The 19,157-nt window shown below is 39.5% G+C and overlaps 1 protein-coding gene across 2 annotated transcripts in view; it reads right to left on the minus strand.

Moving 5' to 3' along the window:
- c6.2 (complement component 6, duplicate 2) overlaps positions 1–19,157 on the minus strand; it is an 84,704-nt gene that overhangs the window by 51,895 nt on the left and 13,652 nt on the right. Inside the window, exon 1 of one of the 2 annotated variants that reach the window (XM_072915340.1) lies at positions 5,054–5,156. The exons of the other annotated variant lie outside the window; for it this stretch is intronic. The gene's annotated coding sequence lies outside the window, so the exon portion shown is untranslated. Of the gene's footprint in view, positions 1–5,053; positions 5,157–19,157 lie in introns of those variants that run through there. 2 annotated transcript variants of the gene reach the window in all.

Consider the following 19,157-nt stretch of genomic DNA (forward strand, 5'->3'; position numbering starts at 1 on the left):
TTGCTTGATGTACAGCTTAAAGGGGAACATTATCACCAGATTTATGTAAGTGTCAATATATACCTTGATGTTGCAGAAAAAAGACCATATGTTTTTTTAACCGATTTCCGAACTCTAAATGGATGAATTTTGCCGAATTAAACGCCTTTCTATTATTCACTCTCGGAGCGTTGTGACGTCACATCGGGAAGCAATCCGCCATTTTCTCAAACACCGAGTCAAATCAGTTCTGTTATTTTCCGTTTTTTCGACTGTTTTCCGTACCTTGGAGACATCATGCCTCGTCGGTGTGTTGTCGGAGGGTGTAACAACACGAACAGGGACGGATTCAAGTTGCACCAGTGGCCCAAAGATGCGAAAGTGGCAAGAAATTGGACGTTTGTTCCGCACACTTTACCGACGAAAGCTATGCTACGACAGAGATGGCAAGAATGTGTGGATATCCTGCGACACTCAAAGCAGATGCATTTCCAACTGGACTGGACAGATCAGCTTTCAGGAAAAGAGCACGGATGAGGGTATGTCTACAGAATATATTAATTGATGAAAATTGGGCTGTCTGCACTCTCAAAGTGCATGTTGTTGCCAAATGTATTTCATATGCTGTAAACCTAGTTCATAGTTGTTAGTTTCCTTTAATGCCAAACAAACACATACCAATCGTTGGTTAGAAGGCGATCGCCGAATTCGTCCTCGCTTTCTCCCGTGTCGCTGGCTGTCGTGTCGTTTTCGTCGGTTTCTCTTGCATACGGTTCAAACCGATATGGCTCAATAGCTTCAGTTTCTTCTTCAATTTCGTTTTCGCTACCTGCCTCCACACTACAACCATCCGTTTCAATACATGCGTAATCTGTTGAATCGCTTAAGCCGCTGAAATCCGAGTCTGAATCCGAGCTCATGTCGCTATAGCTTGCTGTTCTATGCGCCATGTTTGTTTGTATTGGCATCACTGTGTGACGTCACAGGAAAATGGACGGGTGTATATAACGATGGTTAAAATCAGGCACTTTTAAGCTTTTTTTAGGGATATTGCGTGATGGGTAAAATTTTGAAAAAAACTTTGAAAAATAAAATAAGCCACTGGGAACTGATTTTTAATGGTTTTAACCCTTCTGAAATTGTGATAATGTTCCACTTTAAGTTGTTCAACAGTCCGGGGTCTCCATTGTGGTATTTTAGGCTTCATAATCCATCCATCCATCCATTTTCTACCGCTTATCCCCTTTGGGGTTGCAGGGGGCACTGGAGCCTATCTCAGCTACAATCGGTCGGAAGATGGGGTACACCCTGGACAAGTCGCCACCTCATCGCAGGGCCAACAGAGATAGACAGACAACATTCACATTCACATCCACACACTAGGGCCAATTTAGTGTTGAGGCTTCATAATGCGCCACACATTTTCAATGGGAGACAGGTCTGGACTACAGGCAGGCCACACTGCAATAACTGAAATCTAAGTAAGATTAAATATCTCAAATAAGGGTGATATTTGCTTATTTTCTGTCTGATAAGATCATTCTTCTCACTAAGCAAATTTTAAGTTAGAGTGTTTTACTCGTTTTAAGGGTTTTGGTCCTAAATGATCTCAGTAAGATATTACAGCTTGTTGCTGAGATTTTATGACCTATATTGAGTAAAACTTGCTTGAAACTAGAATATCAACTGTTGCAAAGCTGTGTCATCAACACTCACAAGTATAAAACTACTTTTTTAAAGTAATAATTTTTTACTTCAAGCATGAACAAAAAAAATCACGATGCCGAGCTCATATCATTATGTCAAGATAATGGCACTAGCATTTACTTCATTTAAGAATATTTTTCAACATATTGAGCAAAAAGGTCTTCTTTTTTCTACCAAGAAAAGTGCACTTTTTATTCGTGAGAATATACTTATTTTAAGGTATTTTTGGGTTCATTGAGGTTAGCTAATTTTACTTGTTTTGGAAAGTCTTGACAAGCCGAATTTTCTTGTTCCATTGGCAGATAATTTTGCTTCGTTCAAATAAAATACCCCTAATTTTTTGTATTTTTTTTTTCTTGTTTTTGAACACTGACTTTTTGCAGTGCAGTCTAGTACCCGCATTCTTTTACTACGAAGCCACGTTGTTGTAACAAATGCAGACTGTGACTTGGCATTGTCTTGCTGAAATAAGCAGGGGCGTCCATGATAACGATGCTTGGATGGCAACACAATTTGCTCACGCATTTGTTCACAAAGTGAATCCTTGTTTGTGAATGACTGAGCATTTCATGGAAGCTACTTTTATACCCAATCATGGCACCCACCTGTTCCCAATTAGCCTGTTCACCTGTGGGATGTTCCAAATAAGTGTTTGATGAGCATTCCTCAACTTTCTCAGTCTTTTTTGCTACTTGTGTCAGCTTTTTTCAAAAATGTTGCAGACATTAAATTCCAAATGAGCTAACATAAAAACAACAAAGTTTTCCAGTTTGAACATTAAGTATTTTCTCTTTGCAGTCTATTCAATTGAATATAGGTTGAAAAGGATTTTAGTGTATTCTGTTTTTATTTTTGATTTACACAACGTGCCAACTTCACTGGTTTTGGGTTTTGTATTTTATCCAACTGGCCTGTTCAGGTTGTCTTAGAAGACATTTTGGCCTCTCATCCAAAAAGGCATCATAATTGACAGCTCTTGACTCTAAAGCAGTCATATCTTGTGTGTTTTATGCTCTCTCAACAAGAAGACTTCACTAGTGCACATTCAAAGACCAGATAGGACAACTTTAGACGAAGACTAGATCTGTCCTTTGTGCTTTATGCTCTCCCCTGAAGAGATGCCATCAGTTCATCCTCAGAGACTGTACTCGAGACTCACACTAGAGCTGACCTATCTAGTGTTTTATGCTCTGTGCTGTCACTAGCTAGGACAGCTCTAGGTTTGAATTACTGCCATCCTCCGGTGGTTTATGCTACCACATTAACAGGCATCATCAGTTCATCCTCCAAGATGAGCTAGAACAGCTCTAGGCTCAGACAAAAACCATCCTCGCTAGCAAAATGTCTTCTAAGACAATTTGAACAGTCCTGTTGCGTTCAATTTCATGTCCAAACATTTTCCACTAAGGGCCTCACACTGCGGGGGTCATGTTGATTTTTTATTTATTTTCAGAATCAATAAAATATACATATTACTTCACCCTTAGCCTTTTTTCTTTTTTCTTTTTTTTTTTTTACTTTTAGGGCTACCTTAAGTTTGGTGACCCATATGTGTGTGTTAGGTCAGGAAAAACACAGAGGCAATTTCATCCCCACAAGCCTGTTTCGCTGATTTCCCTGCACTTCAGAAAATCCCCTGAAAAACACAGAGACTATTTAATCCCTACAAGCCTGTTTTGCATGTTTCCCTGCTCTTCAGGGGATTTTCTGAAGAGCAGGGAAACCTGAGAAACAGGCTTGTAGGGATGAAATAGCCTAAACAGACAAATAGATAAAAACGCAGAGACTATTTCATCCCTATAGTCTCTGCGTTTTTGTCTATTTGTCTGTTTGTCTACAAGCCTGTTTTGCAAGTTTCCCTGCTCTTCAGAAAATCCCCTGTAGGGATGAAATAGTCTCTCTCTGTGTCTCGTCTCAGCTGCTGCTAATAAAGGCGACAGGTGATTAGATAACAAGGCTCATCTGGGCCATCCACTCACCTGTCGCTGTCTTCGAGGCTGGGAAACATGTTTCGCATGTTTCCCTGCTCTTCAGGGGATTTTTCTGAAAAGCAGGGAAACCTGAGAAACAGGCTTGGAGAGATGAAATACTCTCTATGTTTTTGTCTATTTGTCTATGTTTAGGCTATTTCATCCCTACAAGCCTGTTTCTCAGGTTTCCCTGCTCTTCAGAAAATCCCCCGAAGAGCAGGGAAACCTGCGAAACAGGCTTGTAGGGATGAAATAGTCTCTGCGTTTTTGTCTATTTGTCTGTTTAGGCTATTTCATCCCTACAAGCCTGTTTCTCAGGTTTCCCTGCTCTTCAGAAAATCCCCTGAAGAGCAGGGAAACATACAAAACAGGCTTGTAGGGATGAAATAGTCTCTGTGTTTTTCAGGGGATTTTCTGAAGAGCAGGGAAACCTTCAGGGGATTTTCTGAAGAGCAGGGAAACCTGCGAAACAGGCTTGTAGGGATGAAATAGTCTCTGTGTTTTTTCCTGACCTAGCGTATATCCTGCTCTACCCCGGTATTGAGCACTGCATAACGGATAAACCACAGAAACCTCGACTATATATATATATATATATATATATATATACCAAGAGTGTGCAAAGCAGTAATCAGAGCAAAGGGTGGCTATTTTGAAGAAACTAGAATATTACATTATTATATTATTTCACCTTTTTTTTGTTAAGTACATAACTCCACATGTGTTCATTCATAGTTTTGATGCCTTCACTGACAATCTACATAGTCATGAAAATAAAGAAAAACGCATCGAATGAGAAGGTCTGTCCAAACTTTTGGCCTGTACTATATATATATATATATATATATATATATATATATATATATATATATATATATATATATATATATATATATATATATATATATATATATATATATATATATATATATATATATATATATATATATATATATATATATATATTAGATGCATACAGTATATATATGTATACATATATTAGGGCTGTCAACAATAACAAATTTACTTATGTGATTAATCACAGAAAATTTAATTTTAATCCAAATTTAAAAGTGTTATCATTCTAAATTAAAAAAACATTAATCATTGTACAGCACTAATAATAAATATATATTCACTTTTCATTCAAACCCAGGCCCACATGGCAGCAAAGCAGATGTGCTAACCACATGCACCACAGTGAAATATGTATACTCTATGCAAATAAATACAAATATTGGATTTACTGCATATTAAAAACATGTATTTGTGCTTTTTTAAAAATGTTTTTATTAAATTATACATATAGGTAACAATACAAAAAGTAATAAGACAAAAAGGAATGCATAGAGTGACTTGCACAAATCAGCAATATAGTTTAGGAGAAAAAGACTTACCACACACAATGATACCTCTATGTGATGTGGTCTGCACTGCAGGCAGAGCTAAATCTGAACTGAGGTTTGTGTTAACTGAGATATAAACACCCTTCCCTGGAATTCTCCCAGCACATCTTAGTTTTTTTTGGACTAGATTCCCTCTCGGAAATCACAATCGTCTCAAAATAGCTGAACCTGACAACAAAAGTCAGAACACAATGTTACATGAACCGACTGTCCTCCCCGAAGTACGGGAAGAAATACTGCGGAGTTTCCCGTCTGTGAGATGTGTTCCAGATGTTTCTTGTTGAGGTTTGGCAGCTTTGCACACCGAGGTGGGGGGGCTGAAATAACTTGTACTCCCAGATTTTCTCAATCCGGCTCAAGGCATTCGGAACACAAAACTCCATAAATCACTTCAATGTGCAGCCATTCCTCGTTTATCGCTGTTAATTGGTTCTGGACATGACCGCAGTGAACAGATTCCTGTGAAGTAGGAATCATTCATTATAAATCTAATATTTGCATAGCTGGAGCATAAACAATCTATTCAAGACATTCTAAATAGGGTTTTCAACATCATGACAGCTCTCGAGGCATGAAATAACACCTTTTAGTCACTGTTTAGGGGGGCGTGGCCTGCGGGCCTGCCGCGGATCGAGGTGTGCAAAGACGGGCCTTGAAGACAGCGACAGGTGACGGGGTGTCTTTGGTGGGCCTTGTTATTTAATCACATGTCGCCTTCATTAGCAGCCTTTTAGTCACTGTTTAGGGGGGCGTGGCTTGCGGGCCAGCCGCGGATCGAGGTGTGCAATCACCTGTCGCCTTCATTAGCAGCAGCCGGAGCGAGACACGGAGTGAGAGTTGGAGTAGGAGCCAGAGAGAGAGAGAAAGACACGGAACAAGAAAATATATTTTGCTGGAAAGCAAACGGCTCTCACATTTATGACAGTAAAACAGTGTTGTATCCAGAATACCGGGTGTGGTGGTCAGGGGAACCCACGGCAGAGCACTGCCACAGTCACCTTTAATCCAATATAGTACCGTATTTTCCAGACTATAGGGTGCACCGGATTATAAGGTGCACTGCCAATGAGCGGGTCTATTCAGGTCTTTTTTCATACAAAAGGTGCACCGGATTATGTATCATATTATTTTAATATTCTACATGTAAAACACTTCCTTGTGGACCGGGGGGGGGGGGGGGGGGGGGTTATGGTATTTATTTATTTATTTTTGTGATAAAGAAATACAATCATGTGTGCTTACGGACTGTATCTCTGCAGACTGTATTGATCTATATTGATATATAATGTATATATTGTATTTTTTATGTTGATTCAATAAATTAAAAAAAATAATTTTTATTTTTTAATTTCTTGTGCGGCCCGGTACCAATCGGTCCACGGACCGGTAGTTTGGGACCACTGGTCTACATAACATGTAATGGTGGTTCTTTGGTCAAAATGTTGCATAGATCATGTTTTACAGATCATCTTCAAGTCACTTCAGGATGCGCCGTTTTGTGGGCGGTCTTATTTACGTGGCTCACCTTCGACAGCGTCTTTTCCCCGTCATCTTAGTTGTAGCGATGTAGCGTGCAAGGACGGGAGTGGAAGAAGTTTTAATGACATTCAGACTTTACTTAAATCAACAACGGAGCAGCATCTCCTCATCCGTGGCTCACGAGTTCAACAACAACGCCGGAAATGTGTCCCGTGAAAAACCGTCCGACCAGAACTCTCTAATAATTAAAGTTCCTTAGGTGATTTGCAAATCCTTTTCAACTTATATTCAATAATCATTAACTCAGAATTTAATGGCAGCAACACATTGCAAAAAAGTTGACACAGGGGCATTTTTACCACTGTGTTACATGGCCTTTCCTTTTAACAACACTCAGTAAACGTTTGGGAACTGATGAGACCATAACATCACAGACTTTTGAACTTTGCGCCTATAACAGTCCGGATGGTTGGCAATGTTACATACAGATAATATGCCCTGAGAAATGCAGATATAAATTAAATACACAGAGGACATAGGCACTTAAATGAGCTCAAATATACCTACAAGTGAGGCATAATGATGCAATACGTACATAAAGCTAGCCTAAATAGCATGTTAGCATCGATTAGCTTGCAGTCATGCAGTAACCAAATATACTCCACACAAGTCAATAACATCAACAAAGCTCACCTTTGTGCATTCACGCACAGCATAAAACATTTGGTGGACAAAATGAGACGAAGAAGGAGTGGCATAAAATATGTCTTTCTCTGGCATCGTTTAAGAAAGTTGTACATGTAAACAAACTATGGTGAGTTCAAGGACCTCCATAATTAGTGGGATAAAACGGTGCTCACCAAATACTCTCATCAGAGAATCATGTTTAATATAAACTGTGGGATTTTTAACAATTAGGGAGGTTTGTGTCATGTTGTCCTCCTACAGACACCCTATGAAAACAAAAATATTTTATATTTTTTCCCCATCTTTTTCTATTGTCAAACATTTTTGAAAAAGGTCCAGGTAGCCACTAGAGCCGCAGATTGCAGACCACCGTTCTAGAAGCAAAGGAACTTCACCTCCTCCACCAGTTGCATGATTTTGTGTTGTTGTTGTTGTTGTTTTACAGCGGACATCTCCACTGTCAAAAATTCAGACACTCACCTTCTCCTTGGCTGTTAGCTCCTTCTTTGGCCCCATGTTGGTTTTAGCAGTATTTTAGGCAGTTTTGTCTAAATGAAAGCTACTGGAAATTGAATGCCAGATTTTTACAAAATGATGATTATTGCAATATAATTAGAAACATAAATAACACTGAAGAAGAAGATGATTCAGTTTCAGATTATATCATCCAATAAATGTGAATTCATTCAATTTAAAATTAGGGAATTTAGTATTAAATGCAGTGAAGTAGAAAATAAAACGGAGTTATGAATGTAATTTGCTCCAAGAAGTACTGAAAGTGTTACAATCCTCTACTACTTCTTGCTTTTCCTGGCTCTGCTTTGTCTCCCTCTAGTGGCTTAATGTGGGAGCATGGATGGACACAATCAGTGCGTATACTTTCTATCAAATGTGTATATATTATTAATATCCATCCATCCATATAAAACAAAAAATTACCTAACATGAATAAATATGTATACAATGTATAATATCAAATTTGCAAATATCAATCATAAAATATTTACAATTTTCACTAAAAATAACTTTACGTTCCTTTCCTTCTTTGCTGTTCATGGCTCTGCTTTGTCTCCCTCTAGTGGCTTGATGTGGGAGCAAGGATGGAGACACAATCAGTGCGTATACTTTCTATCCAAATGTGTAAATATTATTAATATAAAACAGAAAATTACCTAACTTGAATGAATATGTATACAAAGTATAATATAAAATTTGCAAATATCAGTCATAAAATATTTACAATTTCCACTAAAAATAACTTTACGTTCCTTTCCTTCTTTGCTTTTCCTGGCTCTGCTTTGTCTCCCTCTAGTAGCTTGATGTGGGAGCAAAGATGGAGACGCAATCAGTGCGTATGCTTTCTATCAAATGAGTAAATATTATTAATATCCATCCATCCATATAAAACAGAAAATTACCTAACTTGAATAAATATGCATACAAAATATAATATAAAATTTGCAAATATCAGTCATAAAATATTTACAATTTTCACTAAAAAATAACTTTACGCTCCTTTACTTCTTTGCTATTCGTGGCTCTGCTTTGTCTCCCTCTAGTGGCTTGATGAGGGAGCAAGGATGGAGACACAATCAGTGCGTATACTTTCTAATCAAATGTGTAAAAATTATTAATATAAAACAGAAAATTATCTAACTTGAATAAATGTGTGTACAAAATATAATATCACATTTGCCAATTTCAGTCATAAAATATTTACTATTTTCACCAAAAAAATTACTTTACGCTCCTTTACTTCTTTGCTATTCCTGGCTCTGCTTTGTCTTCCTCTAGTGGCTTGATGTGGGAGCAAGGATGGAGACACAATCAGTGCGTATGCTTCCTATCAAATGTATAAATATTATTAATATCCATCCATCCATATAAAACAGAAAATTACCTAACATGAATGAATATATATACAATGTATAATATCAAATTTGCAAATATCAGTCATAAAATATTTACAATTTTCACCTAAAAATAACTTTACGCTCCTTTACTTCTTTGCTTATCCTGGCTCTTCTTAGCCTCCCTCTAGTGGCTTGATGTGGGAGCAAAGATGGAGACATAATCAGTGCGTATACTTTCTATCAAATGTGTAAATATTATTACTATCCATCCATCCATATAAAACAGAAAATTACCTAACATAAATAAATATGTATACAAAGTATAATATCAAATTTGCAAATATCAGTCATAAAATATTTACAATTTTCACTCAAAATAACTTTACGTTCCTTTCCTTCTTTGCTATTCATGGCTCTGCTTTGTCTCCCTCTAGTGGCTTGATGAGGGAGCAAGGATGGAGACACAATCAGTGCGTAGACTTTCTAATCAAATGTGTAAATATTATTAATATAAAACAGAAAATTATCTAACATGAATAAATGTGTATACAAAATATAATATCACATTTGCAAATTTCAGTCATAAAATATTTACTATTTTCACTAAGAAAAATTACTTTACGCTCCTTTACTTCTTTGCTATTCCTGGCTCTGCTTTGTCTCCCTCTAGTGGCTTGATGTGGGAGCAAAGATGGAGACACAATCAGTGCGTATGCTTCCTATCAAATGTGTAAATATTATTAATATCCATCCATCCATATAAAACAGAAAATTACCTAACTTGAATGAATATGTATACAATGTATAATATCAGTCATAAAATATTTACAATTTTCACCTAAAAATAACTTTACGTTCCTTTACTTCTTTCCTTATCCTGGCTCTTCTTAGCCTCCCTCTAGTGGCTTGATGAGGGAGCAAGGATGGAGACACAATCAGTGCGTATACTTTCTATCAAATGTGTATATATTATTAATATCCATCCATCCATATAAAACAAAAAATTACCTAACATGAATAAATATGTATACAATGTATAATATCAAATTTGCAAATATCAATCATAAATATTTACAATTTTCACTAAAAAATAACTTTACGCTCCTTTACTTCTTTGCTATTCATGGCTCTGCTTTGTCTCCCTCTAGTGGCTTGATGAGGGAGCAAGGATGGAGACACAATCAGTGCGTATACTTTCTAATCAAATGCGTAAATATTATTAATATAAAACAGAAATTTACCTAACTTGAATAAATATGTATACAAAATATAATATCACATTTGCAAATATCAGTCATTAAATTTTTACAATTTTCACTAAAAAAAATATTTTACGCTCCTTTACTTCTTTGCTATTCCTGGCTCTACTTTGTCTCCCTCTAGTGGCTTGATGTGGGAGCAATGATGGAGACACAATCAGTGCGTGTACTTTCTATCCAAATGTGTACATATTGATAATATAGAACATAAAATTACCTAATTGAATAAATATGTATACAAAGTATAATATAGAATTTGCAAATGTCAGTCGTAAAATATTTACAATTTTCACTAAAAATAACTTTACATTCCTTTCCTTCTTTGCTTTTCCTGGCTCTGCTTTGTTTCCCTCTAGTGGCTTGATGTGGGATCAAGGATGGAGACACAATCAGTGTGTATACTTTCTAATCAAATGTGTAAATATTATTAATATAAAACAGAAAATTACCTAACTTGAATGAATATGTATAAAAAATACAATATCCAATTTGCAAATATCAGTCATAAAATATTTACAATTTTCACTAAAAATAACTTTACGTTCCTTTACTTCTTTGCTTTTCCTGGCTCTGCTTTGTCTCCCTCTAGTGGCTTGATGAGGGAGCAAGGATGGAGACACAATCAGTGCGTAGACTTTCTAATCGAATGTGTAAATATTATTAATATAAAACAGAAAATCATCTAACTTGAATAAATGTATATACAAAATATAATATCACATTTGCAAATTTCAGTCATAAAATATTTACTATTTTCACTAAAAAAATTACTTTACGTTCCTTTCCTTCTTTGCTTTTCCTGGCTCTGCTTTGTCTCCCTCTCGTGGCTTGGTGTGGGAGCAAAGATGGAAACACAATCAGTGCGTATACTTTATATCCATCCCTCCATCCATTTTCTACCGCTTATTCCCTTTGGGGTCGCGGGGGCGCTGGAGCCTATCTCAGCTACAATCGGGCGGAAGGCGGTGTACACCCTGGACAAGTCGCCACCTCATCGCAGGGCCAACACAGATAGACAGACAACATTCACACTCACATCCACACACTAGGGCCAATTTAGTGTTGCCAATCAACTTATCCCCAGGTGCATGTCTTTGGAAGTGGGAGGAAGCCGGAGTACCCGGAGGGAACCCACGCAGTCACGGGGAGAACCAACTGTGTAAATATTGTTAATATAAAACAGAAAATTACCCAACTTGAATGAATATGTATACAAAGTATAATATAAAATTTGCAAATATCAGTCATAAAATATTTACAATTTTCACTAAAAATAACTTTACGTTCCTTTCCTTCTTTGCTTTTCCTGGCTCTGCTTTGTCTCCCTCTAGTGGCTTGGTGTGGGAGCAAAGATGGAGACACAATCAGTGCGTATACTTTATATCCAAATGTGTAAATATTATTAATATAAAACAGAAAATTACCTAACTTGAATGAATATGTATACAAAGTATAATATAAAATTTGCAAATATCAGTCATAAAATATTTACAATGTTCACTAAAAATAACTTTACGTTCCTTTCCTTCTTTGCTTTTCCTGGCTCTTAGAGATGCGCGGTTTGCGGGCACAACCGCGGAGTCCGCGGATTATCCGCGGATCGGGCGGATGAAATTAAAAAAAATTAGATTTTATCCGCGGGTCGGGTTGGGTCGGGTGGTTGAAATAAAAAAAAAAAAGATTTTAAATAGATTCAGGCGGGTGGCAGTTAAACCAATTCGGAAATATATATACATAGTTAAATGTTGTTACCCGCATACGAAAAACGAGCAGGCACCTGCTGCATATGCCACAACAGAAGAAAAAAAAAAAGAGAGATGGACACTTTTACGGAGTGGAGAAGGGACGCCTCGCCGGGGTCCGGGAACGAGGCCCCTTCCCCCGAGAGGGCCCCACCGGGAGCCGTAGCTGAGGCGATCCGCGAGAAGGGCCCGACGCCGGCGTCACGCGCAGCAGGTAAGCAGCTTACCTGCCCACCACCCCCGTGGCCGGGGGCTCGTAACAGGGGTCACTCCGCGCGCTCCGCCCACGCAGCTTACCTGCCCGCCACCCCTGTTGCCGGGGGCGCGTAACAGGGGTCACTCCGCGCGCAGTGCGCTCACGAAAGGGGTGGGGCTCACCCTGGTTGATATAAACAGCAGCTAGGACGGTGGCCATGGAAGTTGGAACCCGCTAAGGAGTGTGTAACAACCCACCTGCCGAATCAACTAGCCCTGAAAATGGATGGCGCTGGAGCGTCGGGCCCATATACCCGGCCGTCGCCGGCAGCGAGACGCGCTTGGAGGTGCGCTCAGCGCGGCTCCCATATGATTGCGCACTGGTGTGCGTCTGGGTCGTGACAGCGTGGCACGCGAATGTCTGTGCTGCATTGGATCAGTCTCCTTTCTTTAACAGGCAAAAGCTTTATAACCTCACTAATGCCTTGCATCGTCTATATTAGATATATAACAACGGGCGGGTGCAGGCGGATGCGGTTCTGATCAAATGTTAGAAAACGGGTGGATTGCGGATGGTTGACGACTTTCTGATGCGGTTGCGGATGAAATAATTGCCTATCCGCGCATCTCTACTGGCTCTGCTTTGTTTCCCTCTAGTGGCTTGATGTGGGAGCAAGGATGGAGACACAATCTGTGTGTATACTTTCTATCAAATGTGTAAATATTATTAATATCCATCCATCCATATAAAACTGAAAATTACCTAACATAAATAAATACGTATACAAAGTATAATATCAAATTTGGAAATATCAGTCATAAAATATTTACAATTTTCACAAAAAAAATAACTTTAGGTTCCTTTACTTCTTTGCGTTTCCTGGCTCTGCTTTGTCTCCCTCAAGTGGCTTGGTGTGGGAGCAAGGATGGCGACACAATCGGTGCGTGTACTTTCTATCAAATGTGTAAATATTATTAATATAAAACAGAAAATTAACGAACATGAATACATATGTATACAAAGTATAATATAATATTTGCACATTTCAGTCATAAAATATTTACAAAATAACTTTACGTTACTTTCCTTCTTTGCTTTTCCTGGCTCTGCTTTGTCTCTCTCTAGTGGCTTGATGCGGGAGCAAGGATGGAGACACAATCAGTGTCCTTCTTAACCTTCTTAAACTTATCTTTTTAGTTAATGCATCTTTTAACTATCAATTTTAATCCACGTTGTATCCTTTTTATGATATCGCCCCTGTTGTTTTAATTGAATTGTACAGCGTATTGTGATTTTATCTGTGAAAAGCGCTTTATAAATAAAATGTACTTACTTACTTTATCTATTAATAAAGTGTAATATTCAGTCCGTTAAACATTCTGCAAGTAAGAACTATTAACCAGAACATGTTATAAAAGAACCTACACAACATTTCAGCCCGCCAGAAAAAATTACCACCACAATATTCCTTAACTGATGTAAAAACATTTATTTAGGTAGAAATGCTAACTTTTATTAATTTGTTTTGGCAGGATTTGAGTTGTATTTTATATAAAGCAATATCAATGTGCAAGCAGAAACAATAATTTAGTACAAACATAAAGAAATATCCAATTGCCTTAATCCCTAAACCTGGCAAAAAAAAAAAAGGGGAATACTTAATTTAAAACTAATTACTTTAGTCAATACAGATTATAAACATTATTTCAGGTGCAACAACAACAAAAAATAATAATTTCAAGAGTTATTAAGGAAAAGGTCAGGTTTTTTAAAAGGGTGTTCAATACATAAAATCAGCCTATCCATCCAACCATTTTCTACCGCTTGTCCCTAGTAATAGATTTTATGAACTACAGTGATACTGTCGTATATTTTAGTTTGCCTTTTCTTTGGTTTGCCCCAGTAATGTTATTCATCTTCTTGGCCCTACAGGAAAACAAACAAACAAACAAAAAAACAGTATCGATCGATACTGGCTTATGTGTTGTTTGGGTACAGTTGGTAATGGTTATGTGCAGTGAACCTTAATGCGTCTTTCTAAATTTATGTTGGATGTCTTAGAAGAGAGCAGTTATGACTTTGGGTTTCCAGTACGTCGTCTTCATAACTCTAGGAAAAATCTAATCTGCAGGAGAGAATCCCACTGCCATTTTCAAGTGTTTCTTTTTTTTTTTTTTTTTTGAGTCGTCAGCTTGAAGCCTCCCTCTGTCTCCGACTCCCTTGTCACTATGTAACATAAGTGCATGTCTGCAATTATTTTGCTTTTTTTTTTTTTTTGGCAAATAATCATTAACATTGAATTTAATGGCAGCAACACATTGCAAAAAAGTTGGCACAGGGGCATTTTTACCACTGTGTTACATGGCCTTTCCTTTTAACAACACTCAGTAAACGTTTGGAAACTGAGGAGACCAATTTTTTTAAGCTTTCCAGGTGGAATTCTTTCCCATTCTTGCTTGATGTAGAGCTTAAGTTTGGACTACAGGCAGGCCAGTCTAGGACACACACTCTTTCACTATGAAGCTACGCTGTTGTAACACGTGGCTTGGCATCGTCTTGCTGAAATAAGCAGGGGCGTCCATGATAACGTTGCTTGGATGGCAACACATGTGGCTCCAAAACCTGTATGTACCTTTCAACATTAATGGTGCCTTCACAGATGTGTAAGTTAGACAAGTGAGCTACTGTGATGTTACCCATGCCTTGGGCACTAATACAGCCCCTTACCATCACAGATGCTGGCTTTTGAACTTTCTTTTCCTCTTTGTTCCACAGTACAAACACATGTTGACTACCCTTGTGGACATTTCATCAACTCCTTAAAAAAAACATGTATGGATGTTGTGGGGCTGTCTTGGTTGACAAGACTCTGCAACATCGCGTGGACATCGGGGTCGGTACCTCTGGATTGGCAGACCGGGGTGGTGGTTCCTCTCTTTAAGAAGGGGAACCGGAGGGTGTGTTCCAACTATCGTGGGATCACACTCCTCAGCCTTCCCGGTAAGGTCTATTCAGGTGTACTGGAGAGGAGGCTACGCCGGATAGTCGAACCTCGGATTCAGGAGGAACAGTGTGGTTTTCGTCCTGGTCGTGGAACTGTGGACCAGCTCTATACTCTCGGCAGGGTCCTTGAGGGTGCATGGGAGTTTGCCCAACCAGTCTACATGTGCTTTGTGGACTTGGAGAAGGCATTCGACCGTGTACCCCGGGAAGTCCTGTGGGGAGTGCTCAGAGAGTATGGGGTAACGGACTGTCTTATTGTGGCAGTTCGCTCCCTGTATAATCAGTGTCAGAGCTTGGTTCGCATTGCCGGCAGTAAGTCGGACACGTTTCCAGTGAGGGTTGGACTCCGCCAAGGCTGCCCTTTGTCACCGATTCTGTTCATAACCTTTATGGACAGAATTTCTAGGCGCAGTCAGGGCGTTGAGGGGATCTGGTTTGGTGGCTGCAGGATTAGGTCACTGCTATTTGCAGATGATGTGGTCCTGATGGCTTCCTCCGGCCAAGATCTTCAGCTCTCACTGGATCGGTTCACAGCCGAGTGTGAAGCGACTGGGATGGGAATCAGCACCTCCAAGTCCGAGTCCATGGTTCTCTCCCGGAAAAGGGTGGAGTGCCATCTCCGGGTTGGGGAGGAGATCTTGCCCCAAGTGGAGGAGTTCAAGTACCTCGGAGTCTTGTTCACGAGTGAGGGAAGAGTGGATCGTGAGATCGACAGGCGGATCGGTGCGGCGTCTTCAGTAATGCGGACGCTGTATCGATCCGTTGTGGTGAAGAAGGAGCTGAGCCGGAAGGCAAAGCTCTCGATTTACCGGTCGATCTACGTTCCCATCCTCACCTATGGTCATGAGCTTTGGGTCATGACCGAAAGGACAAGATCACGGGTACAAGCGGCCGAAATGAGTTCCCTCCGCCGAGTGGCGGGGCTCTCCCTTAGAGATAGGGTGAGAAGCTCTGTCATTCGGGGGGAGCTCAAAGTAAAGCCGCTGCTCCTCCACATCGAGAGGAGCCAGATGAGGTGGTTCGGGCATCTGGTCAGGATGCCACCCGAACGCCTCCCTAGGAAGGTGTTTCGGGCACGTCCGACCTGTAGGAGGCCACGGGGAAGACCCAGGACACGCTGGGAAGACTATCTCTCCCGGCTGGCCTGGGAACGCCTCGGGATCCCCCGGGAGGAGCTGGACGAAGTGGCTGGGGAGAGGGAAGTCTGGGCTTAATAATAATAATAACTGGGATTTATATAGCGCTTTTCTAAGTACCCAAAGTCGCTTTACATGTAGAACCCATCAAACATTCACACCTGGTAGTGGTAAGCTACTTTCATAGCCACAGCTGCCCTGGGGTAGACTGACGGAAGCGTGGCTGCAATTTGCGCCAACGGCCCCTCCGACCACCACCTATCATTCATCATTCAATTCACCGGTGTGAGTGGCACCGGGGGCAAAGGGTGAAGTGTCCCGCCCAAGGACACAACGGCAGCGATTTTTTAGATGGTAAGAGGAACCTGCAACCCTCAGGTTTCTGGCACGGTTGCTCTACCCACTACGCCATGCCGCCCCATGGCTTCCCTGCTTAAGCTGCTGCCCCCGCGACCCGACCTCGGATAAGCGGAAGAAGATGGATGGATGGATGGATGTTCCCCAGAATGATTGTAAATGCACTTGTTATATACTGTGGAGAATGCATGTATGTTTAAGAGTTCTTTCTTTATTCATAGTCATGTGTAAAACAGCTAGTGCTTTTCCATTTGTACTCTTTTTATTTTTTTAGGAATATGTCCGCAACTAAACTGTGTGTGTTACCTTGAAGGCTTGCAATGTAGGAGTTTGAGTACTCCCTTATATCTTATCTGTAGTAGAACAATGAGCCTGTATTCCTTTCTGGAGAGGGTGGGGGCTGTTTGCGTATTCAAGAAGTTGTCTCTTCCTGTTTGAACATTAGACCATCCCGAAATGACGGTATGACTGTATTGATGTGGGCTGGTCTCCTGAAGCTTCAGTAAAACATGATAATATTCCTATTCTGTCTTGATGGTCCTTCTTACTCTGTATATATGTCATCTTTAATTCCCTAGTCGGACGCAACAATACTTAGAGACAATTAAATGCTTTCTTAACTGTATATAAAACTTTATTCACAATATAAAATGTCCTAACCTGTACATACATAGCCGTTGCTTCTCTACATTACCCGACACACTAAGTGAACGATACATGCCGTGACAAAATGATGTTATTACACGTGAAAATAAAAACTCCCTAATACAATCAACCTTTACAGATGACCACACAAAACATTGCATTTACATTGAGTGTGAATAGATTCATGTTAAATTGTGTTCAACCTACTTTCTGACTGAAATATACACAGTTGCCACTATAGGGAGCCCGGGGCGGGGGGAGACTAGACACCAACAAGTCTTTTTTTTTGTTTTTGATTTAAAAAAAAGTGATTGACTGCTGATGGAAGAGTCACCAGAAGGGATTGTTCAAACTAAATGTCATGCTCGTAAATCTTGCAGCTTGAGACATGTCATAGTCAATAGTAAAGCACTGGAGAGACCAAGTGAGCGATTACAACCATGCATCAACACTACAGGAGCCAAAACAAAGACGCACACGACGACTAGAAAGGAAAACACTTGGACTTGACGGACGTTAAAATTGAATTCCCGCTTTTGAGTATTCGACGTGACACTGACGCGCTGTTGTGTCCAGAGGGAAACTGTGGAACACACAGTATTTGTACTTGTGTGTGTAACGTGACACATAGACCACCGGCACAGTGAAACGAGAAAAATCTGATAATGCTTGTGCATAGCCCAAATATATACAGTTTAATTATATATACAGTATATACGCTAATAACAGCGTGATTAAAGCAATAACTGACCTTTCTAATTACCCCAAGAAACAGTTTATTTTATGCATGTTGGAAATAAACTGAAACTGAATGGTATAGCTTGTTTCGAGAAGCACCGCCCCTTATAAATAAATACGATCTAAATGTCTGCGGTCGTGGTGAACGATTGTGTAAAGCGAGAGAGAGAAAAAACGAAGCCAATGCATTGATGTACAGTACATTATGAATGTTAACCAGACACCATGCAGCAGAGTCCCGGGAAGCGTCTCTTCCGCTGTCGCACCAGCGGGTGCGGAGTCAGGTTCAGTAGGCTGCTGTCATCTGTGAGAAGAAAAGCAATAAATGGCCACAAAACAATATCCCGGAATGTTCTCAAGTGCAATCTGTGTGCCCCTGATTCAATAGGCTGGTGTAAGACTCTGATTACGGCTCGGACATTTCCAATGATTGGATTGTTGCAGTAGTCCTTTTATGTTCATTTCTACAGTATTGTCCCCTTGAAAAGATATATACTGTCATAAAATGTGTGTTGACATGTAAGGAGATCACTTGTGTGAGCTACTGCAAAAAATACATATGTTTGTGTAACACGTGGTGCAGCTGTGCGAGAGTACTTAATAAACCTGGCCCTCCAGGCACATATAACTAGTTTCCCCACGTTAATATTTGCTGTATATAATACAAAACCCAAAACCAGTGAAGTTGGCACGTTGTGTAAATTGTAAATAAAAACTGAATACAATGATTTGCAAATCCGATTCAACTTCTATTCAATTGAATAGACTGCAAAGACAAGATATTGAATGTGCGAACTGAGAAACTTAATTGTTTTTTTTGCAAAGAATCATTAACTTAGAATTTAATGGCAGCAACACATTGCAAAAAAGTTATAAGCTATAAATAAAAGTAAAAGTAATAGTGTTTTAAGGAAAACTGCTAAAAACTGCCATAAATAAAGGTAAAAGTAATAGTGTTTTAAGGAAAACTACTAAAAACTGCCATAAATAAAGGTAAAAG

This window comes from Nerophis lumbriciformis, linkage group LG20 (assembly GCF_033978685.3).
Source record: "Nerophis lumbriciformis linkage group LG20, RoL_Nlum_v2.1, whole genome shotgun sequence".
Lineage (NCBI taxonomy): Eukaryota > Metazoa > Chordata > Actinopteri > Syngnathiformes > Syngnathidae > Nerophis > Nerophis lumbriciformis.